A 20,399-nucleotide genomic window follows, 5' to 3' on the forward strand; every position below is an offset into this window, starting at 1 on the left:
AGACTCACCTGTTGAGATATGGAACCCAGAAAAGTAGTAGCCTCTATTTAAAAGCTCTATTTAAGACTTTGGGCTTTTTGGCAGCTTAAAAATATAGACTCTGCCCAGACATAATCAAGTGCTTAGTTTGCATATTGATTTCCACGGTGGGGGGGCAGACTTGAGTACAGCTGCATAAAGAGCAATGGGGCAATGGAACTTCTACATGACAAGTTTCTTTAGTTTCCTTGCCCCTGTCCTCCAGGAGCATGCACCCAATCCCAGGCAACTGGGGTGTTCTTATTTTTTTACATCAGCAAGGCAATTAAATATCACTGTATTAAAATAACATTATAGCAATAAGTAGAATTAGTTCTTTGATTGCCCAGCTTCTTCCTTTAAAAAAAAAAGTCAGTCTCTAGCCTTTTTGTTGTGGAGAAAAAGATGAATGCTGGGAATTCAGAGAACCTACTACATACATTGTTAGAATGTCATATAATGAAATTCTATAAAATTATTTTTTGTAAAAAACCATTGTTCGGGGGAAGAAATAGTCACTGAAGGGAAAACTTCAGGGAAAATGGCTACCATGTGGATGGAGAAATCTGAACTTGTTCATCCACAGAGCAGTCTTCCAGGCTTTACTGTGTTCTTTCCCAAAACTTCTCTGCAAAGCAAGTTCGCAAAAGATCAGAAAAAGCCTGAAGAAACCCCATATACACAAAATGCATAATGTTGTCAGGAAGCGGGGGGGGGGGGGGGAGGGGGCGCAGAAACGCTTCCCAACAGCATCAGACTCTGGGTAGATAACCTGTATGGAAATGGCCTTATTCTTAAAACATACAGACATTCAAAATTTATAAATTGCTTAGCAGGTGCTTAATTCAGTCCTTTATTGAGTGGCATCAGGAACAGGACATATACTTCAAAAGTATGCATTTAGTTTTCCTAGTGCATTCAATGAAAAAAGGACATTAATTAGGATACATTTTTAGGATGCTATATTTACTGATCAAAGTTTTACTTAACTACAGTCTTGGGTAAAATGATAAATTGAGAGCTTCCTTCACCTATACATTTTCCAGATTATTCTTTCAGTTCTGACACAAATTTTAAAGGAGGACAAAAATGTATTGTTCTAATTTTTGAAAATACTTCCAAAAAACACAAAGAGAAAAGCATAGGGCTTTTTGGCAGCTGAAAAACAGCAGCGTTTTAGTTCAAACAAAATTATTGTTTCTGGTACTGGCCCAAAGGCATAAATAGTTTGTCAAAAAGAAAAAAGAAAGAAAAGAAAAAGCAACATACTTTGGCATAGCACAACAGCAACTCTTATCACTCAGCCGGCATGTTCTCTTCCTGTAGTCTCTTCTGTCTTTTCTCTCACACCACAAGAGGGCACCTTCTACAGCACCTCAGCCACCTCATAGAATTTAACTCGGTTTCAAGGCTTCTGTAAAAGCAAGCATTTGCAGCATAGTTTTTTCATAGCAAGTGTTATTTTTACAGGTACAGCTCTAGTAGTTATGTTGCCCCAAACAAGATGCACCCATTCTCTTTGTCAAGTCCAAGACCAGCTCCTGCAATGATGCCCCAGGAGCTTGGCTTGAACCTCAAAGTGCATCGGTGTCCTCTGTTCATTGTGTCATCCCAAAGCAGTCGCTTGGTCTGAGAATGTTCATCTTTTTTTTTACCTAAGGCAGCAACCCCCTTCCCAGTCATGCACATAAGTCCTTTCAGCACAGAACACCCTGCTTTCCATAAACAAAGTCATCTTTGGCTCTTGTCATATTTCAGGTGCCCTTTGCATGGCTCTCACCGTTAGTTTCAATGAGAATTTAAATCTTGCATCTAGTGAAATATTAAAGTGATAACATTACAATTTTTGCTAAAATGTGTCTTTTTTACAGTTGCAGAAGAGTACCTGTAAATGTTAATACACAGAAAGTAAAGCAGAAACAATATAAAATTTATATTCATTTTGTTTTTTAAAACACATCTCATAGTTTGAGAGCAGCACCGTGGCGCAGAGTGGTAAAGCAGCAGTACTTCATACTGTGATCTGAACTCTCTGCTCACAACCTGAGTTTGATTCCAGCAGAAGCTGGATTCAGGTAGCCGGACCAAGGTTGATTCAGCCTTCCATCCTTTCAGAGGTCGGTAAAATGAGTACCCAGCTTGCTGGGGGGAAAGTGTAAAATACTGGGGAAGGCAATGGCAAACCACCCCGTAAAATGTCTGTGGTGAAAACGTGAAAGCAACGTCACCCCAGAGTTGGAAACAACTGGTGCTTGCACAGGGGACCTTTCCTTTTTCCATAGTTTGAGATCTCTTTCATAATATCTCTTGCCACAAATGATTTGAAATCCAGCATGGGAGAGTGCAGTCATTGCTATAGATTTCTGATAACATCATCTTTGGTTAATTGAAGAGGGTCATATTTCCTACATTTATCTACATATTCCTACATTTCCTTCATATTACTATGTATTCAGGGCCTGTTGTTCCTGTGGGAAACCATCTTTTCAGTTCTACATACAGTATACTAGTCATCTTAAAACAAATTCTTGCACTAACCCATAAAAATGAGCCCTGATTTCAAACTCTCGGCTTGGCTTCGCGAACGAAGATTTAAGAAGGGTGCAATAGTCCACGTTTGCTGCAGGCTCGCTGGTGGCTGACAAGACCAATGCGGGACAGGCAGGTCCGGCCACAGTGGCTGCAGGGAAAAAAAAATTTCAAACTATCTTTTTTATAATTGTGGTGGTGGTGGTTGTATTTTCAGACATTTTGGCCTGTGCTCGCAAGCATACGGGTCTGCCATTGCTTGCTATTAAATTTCCTTTCTTGATTCAGGCATGCATTTCCACATACAAAATATACATGTTTCGCTGTGAAAGATAAAAGTATGTACATGTGTAAAATATTTATTTTTGTATTTCTTTAGCACAGCAGAAAAGGAACGCAAATCAACTCAGAGCCATTCTGTGTTTCCCTAGTTTTTAAGAAACAGGCAATCAAATACCGAAGCTTTTCTTAGCTAATCTTCATAAACTATGGCTGTCAGCTCCAGATTGGGAAATTCCTAGAGATGGGTAGGTAAACCTAGGGAGGGCAGGGTTAGAGGAGGAGAAGTAGGGTTGCCAGGCCACAGCTGGCAACACCCCAGGGGGATATATGGGGTGGGGACTGGTGCACAATTATCATGCTATTGCACTGATGTCATAACCATGAAAAGTGACATCATGGGCCACTCTAGGATTTAAAAAAACCCTCTATGGTAAAACCATAGAATTTTGGACATCCCAGAGCATCCCATGATGTCCCTTCTGTGTTTCACAAGCTCTAACATTAGTGTGCCTGAGCAATGCTGGTTATGACCCTCTTTCCTCACATTTCCTCCCACCAAAACTTTAGACCAGTGGGCAAAACATTGGACTGCCAAGAGATCTGCTATAGCAGGACACCTAGAAACCTTAGGACAGAACTCAGTAGGCATGTGATGTCATAGGGTCACTCTTTGAAGCTGCCATTTTCTCCAGGGAAACAGATCTCTGTGGCCTGGAGATAAGTTATAGTTCAGGAAAAATTTCAGGACCCAGGTAAAGGTTAATGTTGGGATTAACTGGTATAATTAGATCAGTTTCCACTAGTTAGCAGAGTGCTTAAATAAAGCTACAAACACAGGACTGTCACTTTACCAGGTTACTCAGCTTACAGAGCTACACAGAGCCACATTGCAAGTTTAAAAGGAGAAAATACTTCTCTCTTTATTAGAGAAGTAAACTTTGGATAGAAAAGAAAAGACAGGATAGATTACTAATTTACTAGCTAAGGATGAAAGCAGATGGTGAGAGGGTCATCTGCCTCATGGTTTCAGGAGCAGATAACATGTTGTCTCTCCTGGTGTGTGCAGGGAGAAGGGCTGAAGCATTGTGTAAGAGAGGGTGGATGGAAGGAAGATTCTCTGAGAAAACAAACTACACTTCAAAGGGATAGAGGCAGAAAGGTATACGTGTAGGAAGGAAAGATCAGTATAACCAGAGCTTTTTTGTAGGAAAAGCCCACTAGAAATTCATTTGAATACTAGGCCACACACCCCTGACATCACCATTGTTTCTCACAGGGCTTTTTTGGTAGAAAAAAACCAGCAGGAACTCATTTGCATATTAGGCCACACATACTCATGCCAAGCCAGCCGGAACTGCATTCCTGCTTAAAGAATAATTTTAAAAGCCCTGAGTATGACCATCTAGCTATCTACTCTGCTGCCACGACATCTGGAAGCTGATACAGGGACAGCGCCTTCACTTCCAGCATTTAGCAACATTATCATACACCATTACAGCTAGTTCCTTGCCCCACCTAGACACTTTAGTGAGTTAGCGCAGGGTGGCTGTTGGGCTGTCAACCTTCATGTGGGGCCTGGAGATCTCCTGCAATCACAAGTGGTCTTCAGACTATGGAGATCAATTTTCCTGGATAAAATGTCAGTATCAGAAGGAAGTGGTATACCATAGATTCTAAGGTAAATGCTTTTCTAAATTCCCTCTTCCACAGGAACAGCACAACACTAAATCTGCAGGGATTTCCAGTTGGAGTTTGCATCTCTAGGCTAAAGTTCTCATTCTCACATTGTTGTTTTCTTAAATTGTCTCAAGTCATCATTTTTTTTGAGATACAATTATAGTTTCCTTAAAAGCAAACTGTTAAGACTCAAATGTAAAGCATTGGAGTTGCAGGGGATGCTTCATCCGCTGAATATTCCCCTGAAAACAGGAACTGAGTTGTTCCATCATCCCTGCTCCAAAGCCACATGATTGAGCTCAAGCCCCTCATCCCTGGAGACACTGAGGAGAACTGAGACTTGTAGTAAGCAATCTCAAGGAACACTCTGCTGCCAACCAGCTTTCCATACTCTGTATTAGAAACCTTTCAGTCTTTGCATGCTGTGCAGATGTTTTGGGGTTGGGCTTCTTCCTTGTTTCACCATCTCCTGGCCCAGCACTGCCATGTCCTCTTTTGACTCTATCCTTTTATTGTTGTGCTCTGTGGTTTCAATGCTTATGTGCAAAGGCTTAATGGCTGAAAATGTTTTAAAACTGTTTTGTGTTTTTAGGATTGTTGTGAGCCATATGAGAAGCCAAAAGGCAGCATAAAAACCCACTAACTAAATATCTGCCCTAATAATGTATACACTGAGGCTGAGGCTTATCTTAAAAGCAAAAAGATATACCAGGGTTGCCATCTTTGGGTTTGGAAATTCTTGGAGATTTAGGGCAGAGCCTGGGCAGGGTGGAGCTGGGGGAGGGGAAGGAACTGTATGATGCCATATAATTGCAAAGGTTGCCATGTTACCCATGGACACTGGTGGGGTTGGCATAGGATTGCTAGCTCCAAGTTGGAAAACTCCTGGAGATTTTGGGGGTGGAGCACAGTGACCTCAGTGAGGTAGAGAGCCATGGAGTCCACACCTCCCCTCCAACACATACATTTTCTCCATGGGAACTGTTATTTGTAGTCTGGAGATGAGCCATAATTCCAGGGGATCCCCAGGTCCCACCTGGAGGCTGGCAACCCTTTGAGGCTGCCATTTTATTCAAGGGAACTGATCTTTCTAGCCAGGAGATCTGTGGTAATTTTGGGAGAATCTCAGGCTCCACCTGGAGGCTGGCAAACCTATTTACACACACCAGAGCCTGTCCATGATCTCCTTCTGATGTTATCCCCAGCTGGGTTTTGATACTGAAAGACATCCTGTTTAGGAGGGCAGCACCTTGCAGGGTAAGATCACTTTGCATCTAAAGATCTGTTTCCTGATGGCTAGGGAAAAGGCCCATTGTGAAGAAAAACACAATGGGTTCTAGAAAGAGGTTCTGGGTGCGTGCCCCACACCCTTGCTGTCTTTCCACCCACCCAAGTGAAGGCATTCACTCCAGCCCCACCTCAAGGGGAGCTGATCTCTATCATATGTATAGAGAGCAGTTGTAAATCTGAATGATCTCCAGCCCTCACCTGATGTCAAGAAACTGACCCTTCATCCAGTATGCATAAGTGTTTGTGTTAGTCAATGTCATCTTGTTTAAGTGGCATCAGGATGTGTACCTGTGAGTGTACTGTGATAGCAGGCAATTACCTAATTAGATATCAGGTCGATTGGTCAAACCTGTATTGTATCCATTTGACAGTAGATCATCTAGATCTAACTCTGACAGCATGTCATCTAGTTAGTTGACAGCTCTAAATTAGATCACATTCAGGACTGGCCAATCAATTAGCTAGTCATGTAACAACTGGGGTATAATCTGGCTAGAAGTTACACCAAAACAGATCACAGATGTCATCAAGACAACATGACAGACAGTTACAGGAAAAGAGCTCCATAATCATCTTGACAATGAGAAGGAATGACATCTGGTGATGCCTGACCAGAGAGCATCATGTGAGTAAAACTTAGGGCAAGTAGCCAGGGAATACTGCACAGTAAATGTAGGAAGCAGTTGGCTGGTTGCCTATAGACTTTTATTTTGAGTGTCTTCCTCTGTGTACACTGTGTTATATTTTGTTTGGTTGTATGTCCTTTTTATGTTCTCCTTTCCCTTTGTAAATAAAGCCTGTATCTATTTTTCTATGATTTGGCTTGGTATTTTGTAGACTTGTGACCAGTAAAGCCACTAGACCACAAGAACCCTTAAGGCAACAGCTTTGCAAAGATATAAGTTTATTTTCTGCTATTTTCCTCCCTTCTCCTCCCAGGTCTGAAGTGGCATAGCTTAAACTCCCTAGACTTGTATGTGTCTGTCACCTAGAGATTGGTAACAGTGGTTCAACAGGAGGAAATGGCTGGTTTGGAGGGTGAAGTCTATGGCATTGCATCTGTCTGAGGTCCCACCTCTCCTCAAACCCTACCATCTCCAGGCTCCACCCCTCAAGTCTCCAGAAATTTCCCAGCCTGGAGTTGGTAACTGCTAAGTCACACTGTCTGTCATGGGGGGGGGGGGGCTGCTGCTGAATAAGAGCAAACAGCCAGGCCTAGTTAAGTCATGCTAGTCAGGTGGCATCAAGTCACCCAGAGGGTGCTGCAGGCCTAGGGCAGCCAACCTCCAGGTGGAGCCTGAAGATCTCCTGGGATCAGAACTGAACTCCAGACAACAGATCTCTTTCCCCATCCTTGAGAAAATAACTGCTTTGGAAGGTAGACTCTATGGCATTATATTCAGCTGAGGGCTCTCCCTTTACTCCCTCTGCCTAACAGTTTCCCCAGTGGTTCAATCCTCATCTGTCCTGGGATGAGGCTGAGGGGCGGAGGGGAGGAGGAAGGGAGGGAATGACAGGAAAGAGGTGGTTGTCATGGCCTCTGAGGAAACATTTTGTGAGGCTGCAGTAGAGTAACAGTTTTTTCTGAGGCCAGTTGATGGAGAGGACACAGAGGACAATCAGATATGTGTCTGTTTTGACAGTTTGTTCAGTGTTGCTAGGCCTGCTGTAGGCAGGGGAATTAGCCAATGAGAACCCAGAGGTGATGATTGACACATGATGGGTCAATGGTTTATTGAGCTCCATTTCGCCAATACTACTACAGTTTTATTATTATTGGAATAAACTCTGCTTAATTTTTAGATCACTGATTATGAAAAAACTGCCTTAATAGGCAATAGTTTTGATTCTATCAGGAAGTAACCAGATTTTTGCTGACAAAAAGGGAAGGAAAGTTCCTTTTTGACCACCCAAAAAGGTTACGCTGGGGATAATGGACTGGCATGGACAAAACGCACCTTGGATGAGTGCTGTGCTAAAGAGGATAGGTGAGATTCAGTGGGAAAACTGGTTGGATTCATCCCATTTTTGGCTTTTGATAGAATAAGAACTGTGATATAGTAAGACAATTAAAGCTTTTTCATCATTTAGGAAATATAAAACAAATATTATTGGATGAGGAATCTACATAGTCTAAAAATAAACTCTGTTTTTCTGCTTAAAGCTGAAATATAACATTACCCTCATCTTTCATAGCAAAGAACAGCCTAATAATCTATAACTTTAATCAGTACAAATTAATAAAGCCACTCTGTTCCTGTCATTATGCATTCCAGTCATTTATACTGTATGTAAAATACTGTAGGTATCTTTAAAGTACTGCTAATACACTGAAGCCTAAGCATTGCACTTATTTCAGGAAATAAACTGATATTCCATTCATTAAACATCATATTATTTAATTCACACCTTAAGGAAAAATTCATATATCTAATGTTAAACATTTGCACAAAATCAGTAAGACATCAGTCTGCTTGATGCGATTCATGGAGATCAGTTTCTAATAAGGCATTCTTTTAAATTCCACCTGAAAAATAAGTTTACATGACATCTCATGAGTCAAATGATATCTAATCAGATTTCTTGTAAAGCTCTTAGGTAACAACCATATATTGAAGTGTGTGCTAATGAGCTGTATGCCATCATTTGTCAAAAAATAAATCTTATTGAAGTAACAATGCGAGGCTTTCAAAATTTAATATTAAAGAGTTTATTAGCTCAAGAAAGGCCAATTGCAGGCCACAGAAAGTTTCTTGACTTGCCAAGTAGTGCTGTCAATAAGGATATCTTCCGAATAGGGCAGCAGGTTTAGTTTTGCCCACGGGCAATGGGAATTTCAAAGAAGAACCTTGTCTGGTGGCTTGTGAATGTTTTCATGTATGGCAATGTAAGATGCCAGGCAGTAATTCACTTGCTTGGGTCGTCAACTCCCAGGTTCACACTCCACTCCAGCCGCTGAGGCACAAAGTTCTTTATTAATAAAGAGAAAAACCATCTATCGCAGCTTCACAAAGTCTATGCTGTGTAGGAATCTGTCATGTGTGAAAGGCTTCAGAGATTTTTTTTACTTGCTTTAAAGAACAAAAGACATGAAGATAAATCCGCATAAGTTCTTGAGGCAACTTAAACAAAGACCATTTCTGCAGTATGGATTTCTTTTTACCTGTGAGTTGAATTCCCATGTGATTCTTTGACTTAGCAGCACTCCGTTCATAGTAGAGCTTTTACCTCACAGTTTTCCAACAACAGATGCACCCCATGCATTTTGCAGTTATTTCAAAAGGGGTTTCATGTATGCCACCTCCTGTTATGTACTTTGTCATTTTTTTTGTTTTCTGTCCATGTACAGTAACTTTATGTCATTACATTGTCAAAAAAAAAAGTTTCACCTGGGACTGGGAGAAACCTCTCCAGTATGTTGCCATTTTGATTACAGCCACTAGGTATGCCTTCCGAGCATCCATTTAAGGTCCACTGAAACCACAGCTTGGCTCCATTTTGGCCCATGAATTTGGTTCGCTTGTATCCTGTGTCTTTTTAGTGTCCCTTAACTATTAATTCTTGTCCTGCAAGGGACTTGGCAGAATTAGTATTGCTGACATTTTATAGGGTGCACACTCTCCAGAGTTTCCTGGTAAATACAATGCAGTATGTGATCAATCCTGCTGCCTGTAATTTGGCAGATTTGCTGGAGCATTCCCAGAAAGGATGTTATGAGCAGTTACACACTGCATCTTTCTCACAGTTGGTGACCATGTCCTCATCAGTTGTTTCATGGGACAAAACCTTCCCCATCCTTTTTTTTGCTCATACATTGTGATGTAATGTCATTGTATTGCCGAGAAAGTCAGTGTTTGGAAGTGTATGGAAGGTTGGTGCTAATTAGCCACAGAAATTCCTGCCATTACAGGAGCAGATTTCAGGTCATTTAAAGTTAAAATACCCTGCTTCCCATGTGAACTCTCCATTTTTATTATTCCCTGTTCTCTATTATGCTGCAGTTCTTTGGTACTGGTATACCGAAATCAGTGGCCATGACAGATACTCAATTGCTTAGTGCTAGGATTAGAATCATAGCATCATAACCCTGCACCTGTTACAATTTCACTTTCCTGTCTCCACAATGGGCCTACCATGTCCTTGCTCTTTTTCTTTCTTTTTACAAAAGAAAATACCGTATTTTTCGGTCCATTGGACGCTCCAGACCATTAGATGCAGGTGCCTGGCTGGGAGACAAGCGGCGAGATCACTCCCTCCGCCCCCATCACAAACCCAGCACTTCGCAGGGAGCGATCTCGCCACTTGTCTCCCAGCCAGGCACTCAAGTGCGGGGGAAGCACACCGGCACCTGCGTGCCTGGCTGGGAGACAAGTGGCGAGATCGCTCCCTGCGAAGTGCTGGGTTTGTGATGGGGGCGGAGGGAGCGATCTCGCCGCTTGTGTCCCAGCCAGGCACGCAGGCAGAGAGGAAGTACCCGCCCCCTCCGCAAACCCAGTGCTTCGCAAAGCGCTGGGCTGTGGAGGGGGCGGCGTGCTTTCCCCGTGCCTGCCTGCCTGGCTTCAGCTGATGCTTACAGCAAGCGCCAGGATCGCTCCCTCTACCCTCCGATCCCAGCGCTTGCTGAAAGCAGCAGCTGAAGCCAGGCAGAGGAAGCACCCGCCCCCTCCACAAACCCAGTGCTTCGCGAGCGCCGGCTGTTGAAGGGGCGGCATGCTTTCTCCCTGCCTGTTTGCATGGCTTCAGCGCTGATGCTTAAAGCAAACGCTGGGATCGGAGGGCGGAGGGAGCGATCCTGGCGCTTGCTGTAAGCATCAGAGCTGGAGCCAGGCAGGCAGGCGCGGGGAAGCACTGGGACGGAGGCAGTGTATCACCCCCCCCCCAGAGGAAGGTACGTAAGGTACCTTCACTCCATAAGACGCACACACTTTTTACCCCACTTTTTTTTGGGGGGGGGGGAAGTGCGTCTTATGGTGCGAAAAATACAATAATCCTTTTTTGTTGTTTTTAGCATCTCTTGCTAGCCTAAGCTCATAGACAGCTTTCATTGATCACCCCCATGTTTTTCCAGGTCAATGTTTTGCTACTCAGCCTCATGACTTCAATGAATGTCTGTTCGGCCTATTTGCATTGTTTCTGGAAAAGAAAACACCTCCTCTGAGCCCTGCATTCTTCCTCTGTGCCCAAGCATGTTTGTGTGATTACCAATCATCTGAGGAACTCCCGTCAGTAGCAACAGAGATCACATGCACTTGCTGGTGTGCATTTTCCACAATGCTATTGGCAGGGCTTTTTGTAAGAAAAAAACCAGCAGGAACTCATTTGCATATTAGGCCACACCCTCTGATGCCAAGCAAGCTGGAACTGTGTTCCTTTGTGTTCCTGCTAAAAAAAAAAAGCCCTGGCTATTGGGGCTACTCCAGAAGCTGCGACTGGTGGAATAACTTCATTTTCAGGGGGTGGAGTGGCTGGACAATTTCAGAATGACCTACACAGCTTTCATGGAGATTGTCTCTGTTGAGAGCAAGGCTGGATTGCCAGACTACCAAAATGTGCTCCCCAGTCCCTGTCGAGAAGCGAGTTGTGGCTGCACTTTGGTATTTGGCCAACTCTAATACCTATCGTGAAGTGAGGCAACAGTTTGGTCTTGGACTATCTATGTGGGTGAAATCATCCTAGAGTTCTGCTTTGCATTGAAGGCTGAATTGTGCATAAAGGTTGCCTACCTGGGGAATCTTGGCAAAGTAGTTTTTTAAAACAATTATCTAAATTGTGTTGTCTCTATAACAATGCAATAGCAGCCACTGGGCATGTCAAGGGCAAATTCATGTGTTTTGTTATTGATAAGAAACATATTGAGAAGATAAGAATCAACTGGTGAACAGAGATTCTGATAGAGCAGGTGGGGAAGGATCCTTACATTTCCCTTTTCTTTCTTTACAGATAATGGATGGTTTTGCGCGCCTTGGATTCCCACACTGCATAGGCAGCATTAATGAAATGTGCATTGCTATTTGAGCCCCTGGAAGGAAAATCAATCAGTACAGAAAAAGAAAACAATTCTGCTCCATGCTTCTCTAGGTGGCAGTGGATCACACCAGTCAACTCATCACTTCAGAGGTTGAGTAGAACAGGAGAGCTCATAATGCATTCATGTATACAAGTTCCAACTTGTGTTCTTCAATGGATGGTGGGGTGTTTGTTCCTGGCAACCTTACAAGAACTCTGCAAAGGGTGAGTGTTCCTGCCCTCATGATAGCCATTGGTACCTACCCCATGTGGTGCTGGCTAGTGAAGTCATACAGTAACCCTAGTAACATGAGGGAAAGAAACTTCAACAACAACAAAACTTTGCAGGGCACACAATGTTTTGTAGTGAGCATTTGTGCAGCTGAAGTCTGTTTGAAGCTGCCTTTCTTCATGCCTGACAGTATTCATTGAAAATATAACCACGGTTGTCCCTGTTTGTGTGATTCTTCACATCATATGTGAACAGAAGGCATATGATGTTCTCATTGAAAGAGCTGAGCAGGACACCATGCTGGTGCCAGAGGAAGAAAAGGACTTCAATCAAACCTGCAAACGGCATCTTGCTGAGGGCAAGCATGTGTGTAATTCATTCACAAACTTTAGGTATACTCACCAACACAGATACCAAAAACATATGAGAGATACCATAAACATTTTAAAAAGTAGTTTGCCCATGACATTCTGTTTCCTTGATCACAAGCAACCCAACTGCCATTATTAATTTTCCTAGTATTTAATAAAGCATTCTTTTCGTAGTTTCACAAGACATGGGTTATATATCCCTTCTGTGCAAATAAATCTTACTTTTTATTTTTAAAATCTGAAAGGTTCTAAAGTGTTTGCAATGATGTTTTAACGTTATTCTGTTGAAATGCCTCCAAAGTGACATGGCACCTTCTGGCAGTGCGATGAAATCAAGGCATTTCTTGACATTGTACAATCTGGCCATTTTGCAGGCCTCATGGCCAGTACATGCTTAGATGGTTCAAGTGATACAGACCAATAACAATATAAAAATAAACAGACGTATAAGAGTATTTGTGAAAATACTATTAATATAAGGATTTTATTTATTTATTGCTATGTTGACATTAGGTTAAAGCCTTTAGTCCTGTCTCAGTCAATATTTGGCAGAAGCAGGTTATAATGTAAATATCTTTGAGTATTGTAAGCCACCTTGAGTTTCACATAGAAGAAAGGCAGCTAACAAATAGTTTATATAAATAAATAATGTATAGCTCCATAGCCCAGCCCTGGTTCTCTACTTTCTCGAAGTGAATGGGAAGAGTATCATACCACCAGTTTTAGCAGGGGAGCACAGCTATTGTATACCCTTGACCGAAGAATGGTACGCTGCTTCTATCTGGGATGGTCGTCCTCTTCCACCGAATGTACAGCTTCGGGAGGGACATACATGGAACGGTGAGGGAGGTAGGGGACACCCAGCTAGCCAGCCAGATCAGCCGAATCAACCCTTGGCGATCAATGGGGTGACAGATGTCGCAGTCAGATCGCCCTCACATCCCAGTTACTAGGCTGTGGAAAGCAAACACAGAAGGGGGGGGATTTCCATGCTGTAAAATCAATGAACAGATAAGTTTTTGTTTTTCTTATTTTCTTAGCATGATGACAGTCTTGCAGATGCTGAAGCTCAGAATTTCATTCATCTGCAATGCATTGTTCCCACCTTTTCCTGTCATATTTGGCCTTGCAGCATTTAGCATTAGCATGTGCTTGTGGCATGATCTGTCTTTTTTGGCCTGGCCTGGTTGTGTTATGGTATACCATAGAATATGAACCTCAAGGCAGCTGTTTTTTGTAGGGAAAGTGATCTGACTTCAGCTTTCCATATCTTCCCCCTTCCCTGCAATCTCTTCCAAGGAAAATATTCTCTTCCACAGTAGGGAGCAAAGCAATTTATATCATTCTCCTCTCCCCATTTTGATCTATACAACAACCCTGTGAGATAGGTTAGGTTGAAAGTCTGTGACTGGTCCAATATCACCCAGTCAGCTTTCGCAGAAAGAACCTGGGTGTGGCGGACCCTATTCTGAAACACTAACTGCCAAGCCACACTGGCTGTCAGTGGGGGGGGGGGGTGCTGCTGAACAGGAGCAAGCAGCCAGGCCTAGTGAAGTCATGCCAGTCATCAAATCACCGAGAGGATGCTGCCCAGCCTAGAGTAGGTAACCTCCAGGGAGAGCCTGAAAATCTCTTGGTATCACAACTGAACTGCAGACAACCAATATCTGTCCCCTGGAGAAAATAGCTGCTTTGGAAGATGGATTCTATGGCGTTATATTCAAATGAGGACTTTCCCTTCCCCAAACTCAGGCTTCCTTAGACCCCACCACAAAATTTTCAGGAATTTCTCAGCAACCTGGAGCTGGCAATCTTAGTAAGAACTGGCCCCAATGAGTTCTCCCTCAAAGGCTAAAATAGGCCTGGGAAGGGCCTCCCTTCACCTTTTGCAGACAGAACCAAGCTTGGAATACCATGGTTGCCTAGCAACAGTCACTGAGGGAAATGTGTGGCCCAACTCTTGTTTGTCCTGGGGTTGGAGCATAGGGTTGCTCTCAGTCAAGGTTGAGCAACACGCAACTCAGCCAATGGAAGGTGAGGTGAGTTGTCAGCAACAAGGTTTGCCTTTTATATAGAGAGAATTATAATGCTGAATATCCTGCAGGAGGAGAATATAAGGCAAATTGGGTACAATGTTAAAACATCAGAGGATTCTGGAAAGCAAAAAAGTTGCCACAATGGAAACTTACTGGCAATCATAATAATTAATAATTATTGTATGGCGTTATGTGTAGTATAACAAGGAGATCCAAAGTTTGTCTGGCAGCCAGACGTTCTAGCTCTTTTAGCATTATGCACCACTAGGTGGTGAGCTAGACTTTTGGGGGCTGAGAGTGTTCTGAGAAAACTGTGACCGACCCAAGCCACCCAGTTGACTTCATGTGGAGTAGTGGGGAATTAAACCCAGTTTTCCAGATTATAGTCCACAGCTCTTAACCACTACAACAAGCTGACTCTTTACTGGCAATCATAAAGTCATGGCAATCATAAAGTCATCACAGTTTTCAAGGCCAGTTAAATATTTACTGTAATACAGACCCACATAGCAATGGCATAATGGAATAAAAATTAATTAATTTCTTTACTTCATTTATAACCTGTCTTTTTCCCCAATGAGGACTCAAGGCAGCTTATCTTATACTTCTCTCCTACATTTTATCCTCACAACAACCCTGTAAGGTAGGTTAGACTGATGGGATGTGACTGGCCCAAGGTAACCTAGAGAAGAGAGCAGATTTGAACCTGGGTCTCTCAAACCTTAGTCCAGCACTCAGTTTGCAGTTCAGTTGTTTCATTTATTTTAGCCAGTGTGGTGTGATGGCTGGGAAGGGACGGTGGCTCAGTGGTAGAGCATCTGCTTAGTAAGCAGAAGGTCCCAGGTTCAATCCCTGGCATCTCCAACTAAAAAGCATCCAGGCAAATAGGCATGAAAAACCTCAGCTTGAGACCTTGGAGAACTGCTGCCAGTCTGAATAGACAATACTGACTTTGATGGACCAGAGTCTGATTCAGTATAAGGCAGCTTTATATGTTTATAGTCCAGCACTCTAACCATCACACCACACTGGCTAAAAGAAACAACAGAACTGCAAACCAAGGCATTTTTTAACATTTAGTTTAGTTTAGTTTATTCAGTTTATATCCTGCCCTCCCCAATAAGCAGGCTCAGGGCAGCTCACAACATATGATAATAAAACAAGGAATTATCTGGAACAAGGTATTATCTGGAACAGAAATGATAAAAATCTCCTGAATGATCAGTAGCAAAGTCAAGTAATAGGATTTATTTTAAATGTTAAGTTTATAATGACTGTGGATGAAGTCTAATTTAGGTTCCCAGCTCCCTGGTAGACTTCCTTGTGAGCAATGTACAGCATATAATATATATTCATAAAGCTGCTTTAAAGAGTGCCCTTGAAATTAGCAAAAGTTCAGACCAGGTAAAAATTGCATGACAAGGCAGAAAAGGTTAAGAAAATGGTCACAAGGATAAACAGCATTTAAAACCATGTGAATGCAAATGGTAAGTGCCACTGGGCTAACTTCAGAGTAAATATATTTAGGATGGGGTATGTGTGCAAGTCTGACTGCTGGAGCATGGCTTCTCTTCCTCCATGAGTACATTGACTGCAGAAGTGCTATCCTTTGCCCTGCATCTCAAAAAGCTGAATGTTCTGATTTAGAATTTCAGAAGGCTTTCCCATGTCAGTGACAATCTTAATAGAGTCCAATTAGTTCCACAAGGCACTTTCTGATGCTCAGGCCTCTGGCTTGATTGCGGTGACTGCTGGGTATTTCCTGTGTTTAAACCCACATATGGATCGAGTCAAGCAGTGGCAGAGAGACTACTGTTTTCCCTTCACTACATCTTCATTTCTTTTTCACAGGCTAAGCCTCTCTTGTTTTTCCTGGCTCTGTTGTGAAAATACTGACCAGAGTTTTGGCTCATGGTGTGGGGACACTTGGCCAAAACAATCCTCTGAAAACCAGTGTGGCAAAATGTATTTTAATCTATACATTCACCACTCAGCCATGTGAATAACCACACCCACTGACCCATTTTGTGGTTTTAAAACAACATGGTTTTGCCCCCAGAACTGTTTGATTATTTGACAAGGTTTGTAGGCTTGGTCTATCAGCACTGAAAACATTCTGAGACTCAGTTTCTGGCATTGCCTATGTAGCTAGAGCTAGCATGAGCTAGCTGTAATCATCTTCTGCCTCTATTAAACTAGACAAGGTGGGTGCATTGTGCCTTCATCCAGACTTCTTTAAATAAACTGTCAGCTCCATAAAATAAACAGATGGTACTTTGAAACCAATTTCTCCAAAACTATAATAATACAGAATGAGGACATCTGACGATTCCTTTTCAGTATCCTTCTGTAAGAAGGAGGGGGGGAGGGGGATCCCATACATATGATTAATAGTGTGTGGAATTTAAAAATGGGCCTGTCTGATTCATTTTCATACCAAAGCTATATGCTGCTTCTAAATATGAAATGATGTGCCCACCCTAGCTCCTATTGAAATACACAGCTGTGGTAGAGGGCACATAGGGCAGCCATGTTTGCACAGGATGTTGAACTGTCCTTATAACAAAGTTGACATGAACCAGTAAATGAATCCAGGGATTCTTTTCTTCATACCTGTAGCAAACATTTAAAAAAATGAAAGCTATCCTATAAAGTTAAATATCCAATAAAGGTAAGTTTCCTTATGTCCATATTTTCCACTTTTTAGTTCATTCAGGGATTGTGTTAGTAAATCATTAGACCACTAGCATGCAATAGCAAATTAAAAAAAAAAATCCTTCAGAAACCTCTCGAGTTGTACAGCAGAAAAAATGGCAGTCATGACTGCATGAAAAACTGACTGCAGTGTACTGAGCTGTTATGAAGGAATGCAATGAAGCACCCTCCAAACAGCCACGAGCCAGCTGAGGAACAAACTAACCATCCAACAAAAATCATCTCCTTGCTCTGATTTCTCTTCGGATTGTATAAATCTTTTACCTTTTATTAAAATAGGGGCAAGCAGGATGCAAGCTGAACCATAAGATTTCAAGGAACCTTAACACTGATAGCATAACCAGCTTGAAGCTAAATATCCTTTTGTTCATATTTGCCCTATTTCTGTTCATTTTACTCTGTCTCAAGCACTCATAAATTCAGCCAAATGTCTTTAATTTAGCTCACATCAGCCCTGGATTTGAATGTATTTTTTATTCTGAGACAATAGCTGTTTCTGTCATAAACTTACTACAAACTGCTTTCATTGAGATGAACAGACTGTATTATGCTTGGACTATATTTGAATACCCCACCTGGTGTTACCACCCAAATACACAGCATGAGCTGCTAAATACTTCAGAAAATTCTTTCTGCCATTAAATAAAACATCATGGTTTTAAACCAATCCTCTTTGGCAGTCAAAGCTACAAGAAAACTTGCAAGAGTGAAAGCTATTGGTAAATATAATGTGAATTTCCTGTATCCCTTCTAGAGCAAACATTTCCTTCATTATGATGTTTAATGTTTTGTAACAGGACTATAAATGCTCTGGTGGTCAGAATGCTAAATTCATTTTACCAGGGCCTCTTTTCCTGTTTCACTGCCATGTGTACACATTCACATAAACAGTGTGCAAGAGAAGGTCGGCGGTTATTGCATTGTAATTGCATGTCGTGCTTAAATGTTATTTCCACTAGTTAAGTATTAAGCACAGTTGTGCTGTAAGAAAAGGGTCCTGATGCATGATCCCAGAATCTAGTGTTAATATTTCCAGCATTTGTAGTGAATGACACTCTCCAAAGTAACAGCATTTCTGCTGTTCATATTTGGGATACCAGTTGTGGGGTGGGGTCATAATCCCTGCTTCTGTTAATCATATTGATGAATAGTGGTACTAATAGTATTTGTAGTTGGTACAATTCAAAGGCCTTTAGGTAGATTAGTATTAATAAAACATATTATTATTAATAAAATTTTGCCTTGGCAATCAAATACTGCTTTGGCTGGAAAGGAACCAAATGCCTTGGTTTATTTACAGACTTGGTTGGGACTCCGTTTCTCTATTATGGCCCAGTGCTGGCACCAGCAGGTATAAATATATCTGCAGTATCTATTCCAGAGATGATTTACTCTTGCTTACAAATTCTTCTTTCAGTTGGGAAAAATACAAACTTGAGACAAGTGGTACATGGAGCCATGGAGTCAGGGGTGGAGAATTTCAAACTTCAATAGCACCATCCCTCCCCAAACAATCCATGTTCTACTAGAGCGGTTTTGTAAACCCCTCCCCTCAATGTGATGTTCCTACTTGTAATAGCAGCTAAAAAGGCTATCATAAACAAGTAGTTGCTTTTACAATCTGTAAATTCAAGGAGAGGTGGAGTAGGAAGCAGGGTTTAATGAAGTATCCATGTAAATGGCTTTATTTTCTCTTTCAGAAAGCATAACTTGTTTTATGACCAGAGATGTGTGTAGAGATTTGTCTTGGAAGTGCTAGCTATCGGGTTACAAAAGGTCACATTAATTTCATTATGCCATAATGATCCATGAAGGACTGAAAAGAAGAAAAATGTATTTTGTTGTGGTGGTGGTTTGATACTGTAGCTTTTAGTATCAGCCACTACTAATTTCTTTGTCTACACCAACAAACATTTGGCTTTAATGAACTGCTGATAATAACATGGCTGACTGCTTGGTGCTACGATAATCTTAAATGATAGATCAGGATGAAGATACAAAATGATCACACAGTAATAGGCTGTGTACATGTTTAAATGCACTGGGTACATGTTTAAAGGGTACATGTTTAAATGCACTGGAATTGGAGCATGCTTACTTCTTGTTGGGTTGTGGTCAATGAATGCAGGTGGCTTTTGCCACTCTTTGCCATATTTGGGGTTAATTCACATGGTATAAATGGGCAGAATTAAGTGCATCTTCTAATAATCTACAGTATAGTTTGCAAAGATATAGGAAACAAACAAAATGGTTATTCCACATGGAAAGAAAACACCATTTCTTTCAAAGTGTTTTAGAGCATGGACAGCTGGGCATATTCACTTTCGAACAAGGAAAGAGATTGTAACTGAATCACTTAACATTATTGAGAACATGAAAACATGAAACAAAAGTATTGATCCAAGAATTCACTGAAGAAAAGAATCCAGATACATACTGTTATATTTGATTTTTTTTAAAGGGTACATGAGTTGTTTATTTGGAGAGAGCTGAAGCTTGGCACTTTAGCCTTGGCATGCACTATTCAAGCATACATGAAGGCAAGTGTTATTTGTGTTGTTAATTTTACATTATGCCCACTTTAATTGCATCAGCTGCTAAATAGAGCTAGGAATAATGGCATTTAAAAGGAAGACGGCAATAATCTTCAGCAGGCTTCTCTATAATGGAGGGGCCTAATTAATTTAACAAATGCAGCCTTCCATAATGGCTGCACTTTATCATTTCCACAGACGGAGCTTGAAGGAATTAACAGAACTGGGTTCCCCCCCTCCCCCAGACATCTCTGCCTACGTTTAACCAATGACCACTGGCTTTTAAAAGATGCATTGTTTTGCCAAGTCAAGCATTTGCAAGAGCTGATAGAACTCCTACATGATTGCAGAGAAAACTATTGGGAGACCTACATTCTTCAGATTTCATCTGCTAACAAGGCAGAGTTAAGCCAGAGTTGAATTTACTTGCTTGTTTCTGCCATTTTCACAATGTCTTAAGCTTCAGGTCCCCATACAACTGCTTCAGTGCCACCGAGGAGCAGATTGACCCTTTAACTTGGCAGAAAAATTCCTAGTGGACTGCTGAACCTACAAAACCACTGGCAGTTTGGGTTATCAACCTTCAGGTGGGGGTGGAGATATCCCAGAATTACAACTAAACTCCAGACTGTAGAGATCAGGTCCTCTGGGGGAAAATGGGTGCTTTGGGTCAGTTGGTCAGTGGCAGTGCTGCAGAGTTATCCCAAAT

At 41.8% G+C, this 20,399-nt stretch overlaps 1 long non-coding RNA gene and 1 other non-coding gene across 2 annotated transcripts; both read left to right on the forward strand.

The window, feature by feature from the left end:
• Positions 1–6,189: 6,189 nt before the first annotated feature.
• Positions 6,190–12,870, forward strand: LOC132574722 (uncharacterized). The gene is made up of 2 exons (XR_009555642.1): positions 6,190–6,421; positions 11,737–12,870. It is a non-coding gene; the product is annotated as an uncharacterized LOC132574722 (long non-coding RNA).
• A 2,368-nt stretch (positions 12,871–15,238) lies between these two features.
• TRNAT-AGU (transfer RNA threonine (anticodon AGU)) lies at positions 15,239–15,305 on the forward strand. Its single transcript has one exon. It is a non-coding gene; the product is annotated as a tRNA-Thr (tRNA).
• Positions 15,306–20,399: the final 5,094 nt, after the last annotated feature.

Source organism: Heteronotia binoei, chromosome 7, assembly GCF_032191835.1.
Source record: "Heteronotia binoei isolate CCM8104 ecotype False Entrance Well chromosome 7, APGP_CSIRO_Hbin_v1, whole genome shotgun sequence".
Classification (NCBI taxonomy): domain Eukaryota; kingdom Metazoa; phylum Chordata; class Lepidosauria; order Squamata; family Gekkonidae; genus Heteronotia; species Heteronotia binoei.